Source organism: Astyanax mexicanus, chromosome 24 (assembly GCF_023375975.1).
Source record: "Astyanax mexicanus isolate ESR-SI-001 chromosome 24, AstMex3_surface, whole genome shotgun sequence".
In the NCBI taxonomy this organism is placed as follows: domain Eukaryota; kingdom Metazoa; phylum Chordata; class Actinopteri; order Characiformes; family Acestrorhamphidae; genus Astyanax; species Astyanax mexicanus.
In genome coordinates this window covers 18,901,889-18,914,031 of record NC_064431.1, presented here as the reverse complement: position 1 = coordinate 18,914,031, position 12,143 = coordinate 18,901,889, and the positions used below count along the sequence as shown (strand labels likewise).

At 41.6% G+C, this 12,143-nt stretch overlaps 1 protein-coding gene across 1 annotated transcript in view; it reads right to left on the bottom strand.

Moving 5' to 3' along the window:
- Positions 1-10,257, bottom strand: part of pik3c2b (phosphatidylinositol-4-phosphate 3-kinase, catalytic subunit type 2 beta) — an 87,584-nt gene extending 77,327 nt beyond the window's left edge. Inside the window, exon 1 of the mRNA XM_049471604.1 lies at positions 9,960-10,257. The gene's annotated coding sequence lies outside the window, so the exon portion shown is untranslated. The remainder of the gene's footprint in view (positions 1-9,959) is intronic.
- Between the last annotated feature and the right edge of the window lie 1,886 nt (positions 10,258-12,143).

Genomic DNA, 12,143 nt, shown 5'->3' with positions numbered 1-12,143 from the left:
GCGACGGCAGCAGCGCTTTTGATTACAGTCGCCGCATTTATCTCAAGAGGAGCACAGATGGGTTCTGTTTAAGAAAAGATGGTGATCTGGCTCTGATTTTCGTTGCTTGCTCAGCAGAAGCCGTCTCCTGCCTCGCTCAGGCTGAAAACAGCCATCAGCACTACAGGCCCAGCTGCAGCCGAGCAGCACAGATCCACCGGGTCAGTGGGTTCTCCATAAACGTGGAACAGCCCGACTTAAAAGATGCAGGACGAGCAGAGTAGTGACTAATCGTCTCAGCCTACAGAAACAGCTCATATTAAATAAAGGTTGAGTCCCTAAAAATTCAGCCTCCGCTGAGGATCTGGAGCATAAGATTCAAACTAGGGCTGTCAGAACAAATTTCACTAATCATATATCTGGCCCAGAACACCAAGAAACCTTTTAAGGGCTTAATTTTAGAATACATGCGACAGCCATAACTTTGCTCTCTGCTCCACTAAGCTCAGAGTCCTCGCGGTTGGTCCAGTTTGCACTGATTAATGGCCTGGAGACCTACAGAGGGATACAGCTGGAGGAGTTGCCGAGCTGAAGTTGCAAGATCTGGTGGATCTTGCAGCATTTAGTGGAAGTTGCTTCTTTTAAAAGGGTCTTGTTGCGATTCAGATTAATGGTTTGGCTCGAAAACAGCTGTGTCCACAAGCCAGATTTCCCCTTCAGGACAGGTTGGGACCTGGGAAGGTTTTGCAGAAGAGCTGCTGTACATCACACTGCACCTAAAGCTAACATATAGCAATATACATATACCTTAGTACATATAAACCAATACTTTGGACTTTTTACTTTAAGGAGGTTATTTGTGCATCTTGTTTAATATAAAACCTGCTTGTAAGGTTGAAAGTAATCAAGGGTTGTACTCATGTGGAAATTCTTGCCCAATGCCAATATCCAATTTGGCACATGTATATACAGCTCTGGAAAAAAAAGAGACCACTTAAAAAATACATAATCAAGAGGAAGATGGATGATCACAAGCCATCAAACCAAGCTGAACTACTGCTTGAATTTTTTGCACCAGGAGTGGCGTAAAGTGATCCAAAAGCAGTGTGTAAGACTGGTGGAGGAGAACATGCCAAGATGCATAAAAACTGTGATTAAAAGCCAGAGTTATTCCACCAAATATTGATTTCTAAACTCCTTTAAAGCTTTATGGATATTAACTTGTTTTTTTGCATTATGTAAGGTCTGAAAACTCTTTTTGTTATTTCAGCCATTTCTCATTTTCTGCAACTAAATGCTCTAAAAGACAATAATTTAATTTGGAATTGGGGAAAATGTTGTCCGTAGTTTTTAGAATAAAACCACAATGTTTATTTTACTCAACTGATTCAGAAACTGAAGTGGTCTCTTTATTCTTTCCACAGCTGTATATACATTTATATAACGGTATAATTTATTTGCCTTACTATTTAGCTTTTAACCAAATGTATGCAAACAATAAAATGAAATGTTTTTCCTGAGAAATTTTATTTCCCATTTTTTGGTTTCCCATTTTTACAATTATTTAGCCAACTGGTCCTTACATAGACTGGTCACAGTTTTAAACCTTTAAAAAAAACTGATTAAATAAACCAATAGTTGAATACTACTGAAACTAATACAATTAAATGAAAGATTGACTTAAATCAATGGATTTTAAAAGTGGCATGTTCACCTGGTCCTTTTTCAGCATACAATAAATACATCAGCAAGTATCGGCATGAAATATTGGATTAATCCACCAATGCCATTGATCGGATGATTTGGCCAATATTCCATTATGACCAATATAATTCCAATATCATTGTGCATCCCTAAAACAAATAATAGTTTGTATACTTGACTGTCTAAATCAGGGGTCAGCAATTAAGTTTGGCCGCGGGCCAGATTTTTTCCAAGCCATTACATAGCGGGCCACAAGCACTGTGGGTGGGGGGGTTGGGGGGGGATTGGCGGGCGCGGTGGCGGGAGGGCACTCTTAAAATGACAAGCAGACATTCAAGTGGGCTGATGTGGGTGAAATCTGTGGACTGACCATTGGGGGCGCTATTAATGATATACCTGTTTGTTAAATTAAAAAAAACAAACGAATAAAAAAAAAAAAACAGAATAGCTAGCAGTTATCTAACAGCCCATGGCTCTATCAAAAAATCTTTAATAAATTTTTCTGTTTTGGAAAATTAAGTTTCTAAATAAAGAGCATTTTTGAAACGAACAGTCCGATTTTTTTTTTCATTATAGTTCAACCTCACGGGCCAGATGTTTCTTGCTTGCGGGCCGCATCTGGCCCGCGGGCCGCCTATTGCCGACCTATGGTCTAAATGATGCCTATTCAGTTTGCTATGAAGAAAACTGAATAAAACTTCAAGAATCGTTTATATGTTTGAAGAAAATGAAGATACATGTCTAAGTGTCTTGAATGACTGACAAGCTTCAGCATGAGGGGAAAACTGTCTATGTAAGTTTTTTTTTTTTTTCACTCCTCTAGTGGGTCAAAAGGGCAACATCTCTGAAGAGTGCTCTCCACATCACTGTCTCTCCTCTCCAGAGTACAAGAAAAGAGGAGCAACCGAGTGTCATGCTGTTGAATGCCCAGTAAAAAAAAAAATGACGTGAGAATGACGTTAACGGGCTGAACCTGGGCAAAGTGCGCTGGAGAAACGCTGGGGATAATAAACGTCTCTGGTGTTTTGACGTCTTCGCGCTTCTGCAGCTGACGAGAGCGGCATTTAACCTCCTGACCTCCAGCTTCCATCGCAATGTGACAACAACAGAGAGCGGGTCTTTGTCCCCGCCCAGAACGCTGTGCAGGAAATTCTCACACATCTCGCCAAAAGAGCAGCAGCGTCAGTCCCCTTACTCCCCTGCCCCTCGTCCCACCCCCCTGCCCCCCCCGTTACTAGCCCACTCTCCCATCCTGAGAAGAGGGGACAGATTGCAGGGAGAAGAGAAGGGGAAGAACAGAAGCAGACGTGCGACACACGTTCACTCAGAGTTCTCCCGCTCCTTACTTTGACCTTCTTTTAAGGCACCGTCCCAAAATTTATGAGCACATGTGCTTCTGGGGTTTGCCCCACTCGTAAAGGGGGTCTTTATCAGCGTGAATCGAGAATGAAAGGCCTACTAAGTCTGAGAACAGAGGGGATACACACTGACTCCGCTGACTCCACTGAGATTAGCCAATCTCGCTTTTGGCTTTTTGTCAAACACTCTGTTTAGCACCTGTTTGCGTCCATTTGTACACGGCCGAACATATGCATGCATACAAAGAAGCACAGACTTGAGGCCTACGCTTGAGGCCCACGCAGCATATGAGCATCAGTCTTCCTGAAGCTGCTTACCACCAGAATGCTGTCTTAAGAAGCTAGCAAAGGCAGGCAAGAGGGATTCTCTGACATAACAGGAATTTCTTTAGTCTGGACTAGGTTCATGTGTTTGTTACATTGTATACGGTACATTTGGCACAGTTAGTTTTGGTTTCACACTGCGGTTTAGCAATTGTGCTTTCAAAAGAACTTTCTAATGTCTTGTCATCACCACCTACATGGGCTGCATCTGGTTTGTAGAATGTTATTGATTCTGCAAGATGCCGTGCCGAGTGTTGCATCAAATCAGACAGTCTGACAGAATCAGGCTCTCTTCAAATGTGTGAACATCTCACAGCAGAAAGAGTGAAACAGATTCTTCTTCGATTCCTTTCATATTTCTATTTATAAATAAGGATGAATCTACAGTTTATAAGGATGAATACAGTATACAGATATAGATATAGGAATCACCAGTGTAATCTGTTGTCCCTGTACTCCTGAGTGATGTGGCTGCATACCAAGGGAATTCTACTAGAGAATTGGATTTGGTACAACACCAGGAAACCAAACACTGTACAACACTGCTTCTTTTTCTTCTTCTATTGTTTAATGGGTGACAATAGCCTGCCTCAACTTCCGGTCATTAGTCCGAAAGTCTTGATTTGGACAAAACAAGGCAGGTTTAAAAGGACTTGACCAGACATCACCAGATGGATCACAAAGGCGCTGCGCAAACTGCCTGCACTACACGTGTCCATCTCCAGGCGACATCTCTGCTTCTGGCCTCCGTTTTCCCAGGCATTCACCATCTCCTCCTCATCCCAAGCGTCCAGGCCAGGCCTTTTGGCCGGAGGGAAGCAGGGGGCGCACGAAAGGACGGGTGGGCGCGAGGGCGGGGCGGCATTGTTCTGTCAGTTCTGTCTGTCGGGACCCCAGAGCTGGCCCAGCCTCAGGCCCCCGGAATCAATCCCCCGTCGGGATATAATCCCATTCAATTAGGGGTGGCTCCCAGATTGGCTGAACAAAGGATGGGGGGCTGGTGGGTTGAGGGGTGTGCCAGAGTCACGTGAGCTGGGCCGGCCCAGACACGTTCACACGCCTCTGAGAAGCCGAGACAAAGAGACCGCTGTCATCCCTACCCCCCATCCACCCACAGGCATGCTTGCACATGCTCCCCGCCACCACCCCCACCAACAACCCATGGCACCCTCCAACCCAGCAGTGAATGAAATGCATGCTTTTACACTCGGCCCAAGCTGATCGGGGCATGGCGTGGCCCAGAGGAAGGTTGCTGCTCATGTTAATTAGTCAGCAACTGTAGAAACTGAAGAGAGCTGGCAAGAAGTAAACTCTTTGATTAGGTGACTAATGAAAATGGTAGAGCCACAAATCAAAAGACGTTTGAACAGTACAGAAGTATGTAAAACCTTATGTTTTACCTTACATTTGACTTTGATTTGATTACAGACATGATTTTTACGATTTATACTCATTTCTTCCAAAAACAAAGGTCTGGAATACTGATTCATCTGACCACAATACACCTTTCCACAGAGTGATGGTCCACCCCAGATGTCTCAGAGCCCAGAGAAATAGACGCCACTTCTGGACATGGTTAAAATAAGGCCTTTTGTTTGGCAAAGTAAGGTAAAAGTAAAAGTAGCCTTTTTGAAAATGTACCTCTGTATTGTAGTGCTTGACAAAGGTTTACCAAAGAAAACTCTCATATATTTATATCAGCTATTGTTGAATGATGTTTTTTGACACTTGAGACTTTTAATGACACTATGTCTCTTGGGTTAATATTGTCTGCAATAAGAAATAAAAGTTATATATTCTAAAAGATGTATGTTTCCATGGACTAAGCTTTGATTAGGTCTTGGAGCTTCCCAGACCTAAAAAAGAGCCAGTCAGTGCTTACAGATTTGACCCCATAGGACTACAATCCTTGACATTTAAGCTGTAATGGAAGCATGATGGGAAACATCTGAAGTGTAGCTGAATCAAAGCCAAACCCCACATTATGGTCATATGCGCACACACTCAAGACTGGGATATTGACTTAAAACATCTTAAAATTACCTCATAACAGATTTCCCCAAGCTTTGTAAAGTAGATGCCACTAAAATTAGGTGTGCACGCTACAAATGTCACTAGCATTTATGAATGGAACTCTGTATTGTAGTGCTTGACAATGCTTGACATTCCCAACAACAGGCCAATCTACACGCCAGACACACTTTACTTCATAGCAACATGCAGACGGTCCTATACCTCGCCTGCATTCCATCTCAGTGTTGACATTCAAGCTGTTAAGGAAGCAGGTGGGGAAATGTCTGAGGTGAAGCCGAACCAAAGCCAAACCCCGACCATATGGTTACATGCTCACACAGTCAAGGCTGGGGAGGTCAGCAAAATAGTGCAAACTGGTAAGAAAACTTGTTGAAGGAACCACAGCTTGCAAAAAAAGAAAAAAAAAGGAAGTTGGGTGGAGCACAAAGAATAAAAGTGCTAAATACTCTAACCAACAAAACCACAGGAAGTGATCCACCACAGAGAACTGTGGCATGTTTCCAAGATGCACCCATTTGACCGCCACCAAACTCTATGATAAGACCGTTATGAGCAGATAACGCTGAAGCCAACCTAGGCATCGTAAACCACTTTGTCTTAACTGTCGACTAGGCCAGGTGGACTGATTTCCTGGTCATAAAACACAAGCAAAAAAGTTCCCTAGAGTTCACATGTGCACTTTATTTGAGCCTATATTTGAAATAACCCTCACACAACCAGTAGTGTAGTTCTAAATACATTCATTCATCCACGCCAAGTAGCTTCTGTCCAGGTCGATGAACAGTTCCTTTTCTTAAATGGTTGTTGGACATACGCCACTTTGTTGAGCTCTGAATGGAACAGGCTGAATATTTGGAACAGGTGAGTGAGGTAGAAAGCACTGCCAAGCCACAACAAAGGAATATGCCATTCACGTTTTAAGGCAGGGGTGTTCAACCTTGGTCCGACTTAGTTTAGCGAGTTGCTTGCTCAGATATTAAACCTTGAAATTATTATAAGGCACTAAGATTTCTGTGAAAAGGATACTGTTGGTAGAAGCTTGGAGTTGAGGTTATAGGAAACAGAAAATGAGGGGGGAAATGGAATTTGGGTCAATATATCATGGATTACATAGGATTTCTGCTTAAATCACTAGTTAAGATCATTATTCTAACAGTTATTCACAGTTGTTTGGTATGAAATTATACATTGTAGAGTTATTTACAGTGTTGGCGATTGGAACTAAAGGTTGTGAAGTTTAGAACACGTTATACTTTCTATAAAACAAACATTTCTTATGGTTATATAAAATTACTAATATACCAAAACACAATTGCTAAAAGATTCTAGAGGTTTTATAAAGATTTTATAAAGATTATAGAGAAACTATATGTCCAAATGCTGACACAGACATGCAAACACACACTCAAACCTCATGTCTAGTCCCTGTAGAAGAGATGTACTCACAATAAAATAGGATTCTCTAAAGCAAATCAACCTATTGGACCTACTGGCCCCATGCCTAAATTCCCAGTACTGAGCTGTGGAGCAGTGAAACTGTGTTCTAGGGGAAAAATGGTCCTCCATCTAGTACTTCTGGATTGCAGGAGTTGGGGAATCGGAAATAAGGTGTGGTAACGATTTTCCAACATCCTGATCTCTTTCAAGACCATACTCAATCAAATCCTCACAGCAATGCTCCAAAACTAAGTAATTCCTTCCTTTCCTTCTGGGCAGTAGGTACAGTTACTGTCAGATGCTTTTCTCTACACAGTGCTCTAATCAATTGGGTTATCAGACAAAATCACCAAAACGAATTTGAGCCCAGCCCTCCAGGAACAGAGTTAAGCACCCTTGTTTTCGAGAAAGACTATCCTTATCCTTAGAACCCTGTTGTTACCTGATGGCATGTCATTCACTTAAACCTGATATAACTATTAAACACAAACCCTGCATGTTACTGTGAAACAGAAAGCGTCCAGTTGGTCTCACTCATGAGGGCATGTGCAGTTTCGGCTTGTGTTTCCACAGACGCCTCAGACCTGGGTGTTTTCTTAAGTTTGTTATTCTGTGTAACCTGTCCAACGGGTTCTGCACCAGCACAAATTTACACACTAAAAAGAAAGGCAGCAGCGACAGGGAATGTTTGGTTGTTGACACATATGTGGGCCTACCTCAATGTGGCAACCCAGTTATGGGCTTTTTTTCTTATCTCTTTCACTTACAGAGCAAAACAAACTAAATGAAAGGGACACCCATGGCTCTATGCTTTGCCTAATGTAATACAGGCCATAATATTAACCATATAACAACCCTTCTATTATAATAAATCATGATAATCTGGAATATCAGTACTGTGCAGGTTGCTGTTTTAGCTAGCTGCATTGCTAGCAGCTTCTGAGGTAAAACATTGGGGGTTCAGCTTTATTCTGCTCAAGCTTTTCACAGTAGTTGGATTTAGATGATATAAGTTGTTTTTTGATGAGCAATGGGGTTGACAAACTGGACGTCTAAATGAAAAAACATACTGTATACTGGTAATCTAGCTGGCTAAGCAACTCTAACCAGACTAGCATCGTGTATACAGTATTTGCTTTAGACAGGATTGGACAAGATGGTCTTAATGGTCAACCAGGTTATGCTAGTTAACTCGCTGAGACTTTGACCAGTATAGAATATGTTTTCCTTGAGTTTGATAGTTTAGTTGGTCTACAAGCATGATAAACCTAATTAGGCTAAACCACAATAACCAAGTTGAACCATGCTGGTAAACCAGCATTAATAACAAGATCAAGCTGGCTGACCAGCAGAACCAACAATATCAAGCTGGCTGACCAGCATGATCAACTGGATCAAGCTGGTTGACCAGTATGACCCACTTGATCAGGCTCTCCGACCAGTATGACCAACAAGATCAAGCTGGCAGACCAGTAAGACCAACACGATCAAGTTGACTGACCAGTAGGACCAAAACGATCAAGCTGGTTTACCATTATGACCAACAAGATGAAGCTGGCCAGCATAACCAGCAAGGTCAAGCTAGCTGATGAATTTGACCAGCAAGATCAAGCTGGCTGACCAGTATGACCAACAAGATCAGTCTGGCTGACCAGCATAACCAGCAAGACCAAGCTGGATGACCAGTATAACCAGCAAGATCAAGCTGGTTAACACACATGACCAACAAGATCAAACTGGCTGACCAGTATGATCAAACAGATCAGACTGGCTGACCATTATAACCAACATGATCAAGCTGGTTAACATGCATTACCAACAAGATCAAGCTGAATGACCAGCATAACCAGCAAGATCAAGCTGAATGACCAGCTAATCAGTATGACCAACACGAACAGGCTGGCTGACCAGTATGTCCAATAAGATCAAGCTGGCTAACCGGTGTGACCAGCACGGTTTATGATGCATTTCATTGTGGTTTATTGTTTAGTCATGCTGTTTAACCAGCTTGGTCATGCTGATCATGTTGGTTAACCTGCCAAGATTTTGGCCAGTATAAGGGTATATTTTCTTTGAGTCTGATGGTTTAGCTGGTCTACAACCAGGGTGAACCTGAACGGGCAAAACAACCAGTATAACCAAGCTTAACCATGCTGACCAACTGACCAGTATGACCAACAAGATCAAGCTGGATGAGCAGTATGACCATCAAAAACAGACTGGCTGACCAGTATGACCATCAAGATCAAGCAAGCCTAAATAAAATTCATACACCAGGAATGTTGAGGTTTGTTTAACCAGTTAACTCACCAGTATCTAGTGAACCAGCACTGTTTATGAGGCATTTCATTGTGGTCATGCTGTTTAATCCACTAAGAGCTAAACCAGTGTATATTTTGTTTGAGTTTAATGGTTTAGCTGGTCTACATGCCGGATGAACTTGAACAGGCAAAACAACCAGTATAACCAAGCTTAACCATGCTGACTGACCAGTATGACTAAAATCAAATCCTTACACCAAGCAGGTAAAGGGTTGGTTAACCAGTTAGCCCATGAGGATCCAGATAACCAGCACAGTTTATGATGCATTTAAATGTGGACATTTGGTCATGTTTGGCCAGAGACAGCTTGGTGGCCAAAGCCTACTGGTGGTTTGGCTTGGCCAGGTTGATCATGCTTGTAGACCAACTTAACCATCAAAAACCTACTCTATACTGGCCTGGCTTAACTGTTCAACCAGCTTTACCAGATAGCCATGCTGGATCTTTCATCAGAGACGTTTTTTGTCAGGAATCCACTGTAGTTAGTTAGCAATCTGGCAAAACCGGTCTTGAGCCAACCTACCACGTATCTAATGTTTACATTTATACATTTCCATTTGATAAGAATACTGAGTGTTTATTGTTAAAATAAAACTAACTAAACGTTTTAGGACATCAACCAAATGCTCTCAATCCAATATACACCCCCTAGTGTGCAATAAAACGCAGCATTTGTCGCTAAAACGCCGTTAAAAACAAACACAAGCTCACACGCAGTTGGCGGAAAAAAATATCCTAACGCTTCGTGATTGACCTCCATAATCAGCGGGAGGACGCCCCGCATCTCCCCCGGCTCCCCTACCTGCTCTACGGCCTCTCGGGCGGCTGGGTCATGCTCTCTCTCCCCGCTCCGCTCCTCTGATCTGATCCGCGGTTTTCTGGTGATGCAGTCCGATTTGTGCACTCCAGCGGCCCGCACACAGAGACTCCGGGTCCCGGTACACTCTCCGCTGACCGGGTTAGTAATCCGTAAAGCGCTGGACGCCGCAAAGCTCCAGGTTACCGCGGCCGGGTCTCCGATTCTCCCGCCCGACTCGCACCGGCTCTCGGCTGATAGGAGCACACACTGCCGCGCTCGCTCTCACTGCTGGAGAATAGAGCAGCCGAACAGTGGAGCTGAAGGGGCAGAGCTGCGGGGGAGGGGGCGCGACATCTATCGGACAGAGCCGGTAATTACACCCTCTCCGTGCTGTGGGTGATATGAAAAAATATTCTCATATTAATATATACAGCTCTGAAAAAAAAAAGAGACGATTTCAGTTTCTGAATCAGTTTCTCTGATTTTGCTACTTATAGGTTTATGTTTGAGTAAAATGAACATTGTTGTTTAAAGCATTTATTTGCAGAAACATTGCAGAGAAATGGCTGAAATAACAAAAAAAAAAAGATGCAGAGCGTTCAGACCTCAAATAATGCAAAGAAAACAATAAACATTTGTAGGAATAAACCTGATTTTTAATCACAGGTTCTCATGCATCTTGGCATGTTCTCCTCCACCAGTCTTACACACTGCTTTTGGACAACTTTATGCCACTCCTGGTGCAAAAATTCAATTAGTTCAGTTTGGTTCGATGGCTTGTGATTATCTGCCTTTCTCTTGATTATGTTCCAGAGGTTTTCAATTTGGTAAAATCACAGAAACTCATAATTTGTTATCATATTTAGTTGTTCTCTATTTTTTGTCCAGAGATGTATATATACTAATAATTATTTTTAAATGTTGCATATGATTTAAATATATTTGCAGTGTACCTGTAGTGTAAAATTGTGTCTGTTTGTCTGTCTATCTATTTATCTATATATATCTTCAAATTAAAATTATAAAAAAGGTATAAAAGATTCTACTTAATAATGCCTTTGTGGAATTAACCTAATCTAAATCTAAACGCAATGCATGTAATTGGTCTAACACAAATATAAATCTATCTATGTTGACAACTTTCATACATTTTCATATAAAATACATTTATTCATACATATTTTCTATAGTAGTAGTCAATGAGCACACGTACAGCTGCAAAGTAACATGAATACATGGAAAACATAACCCTTTAACTTTGTTTCACATGGTTCCACACTTCTGGTAATTATTAACGGGAGAATAGCGCCCTCTGGTGGCGCTGCTCCTCATTACTCCTAAAGGGAAAAGAAAAGGTCATTGGTTTCGTATAAATTGGGGCAAAATAATGATTGAGAGTTTAAGAGCGTTTTTTTACCGCTGTAATGTCATTTTTGTTGTACAACTAATAAAAACAAATCAATAAAACAAAGAACGGTGTCTTAAGATATCAACCTTTAGTGCTTTATTCTTATTTTGTTATAATTTTGTTATTACGGCCTATAAGTTAAGGGAACCGCTGTGACAGAGCATGTTGACGTTGCTTGGTGAAATCATGGTGAATGGCGCCATCTAGTGGACCAAGAGCTGTAACGTCTCAATACCCAAATCAGAGTCACAGTCAGAATTAGGCTTTATTGGCCAAGTATGCTCACACATACAAGGAATTTGTGTTTGTCCAGCTGGCATTTCAACGTTGAATCAACGTTGATGTTATGGTTGAATCAACATTGAATGTTATGGTTGAATCAACGTTAAATCAACATTTAAGTTATGGTTGAATCAACGTTGAGTCAGCGTTGATGTTATGGTTAAATCCACGTTGAATCAATGTCGATATTATGGTTGAATCAACGTTGAATGTTATGGTTGAATCAACGTTGAATCAACGTTGAATCAACGTTTATGTTATGGTTGAATCAACGTTGAATCAACGTTGAATCAACGTTTATGTTATGGTTGAATCAACGTTGAATGTTATGGTTGAATCAACGTTGAATCAACGTTTATGTTATGGTTGAATCAACACTGATTTTATGGTTGAATCAATGTTGATGTTATGGTTGAACCAACGATGATGTTATGGTTGAATCAATGTTGAATCAATGTTGATATTATGATTGAATCAACGTTGAATGTTATGGTTGA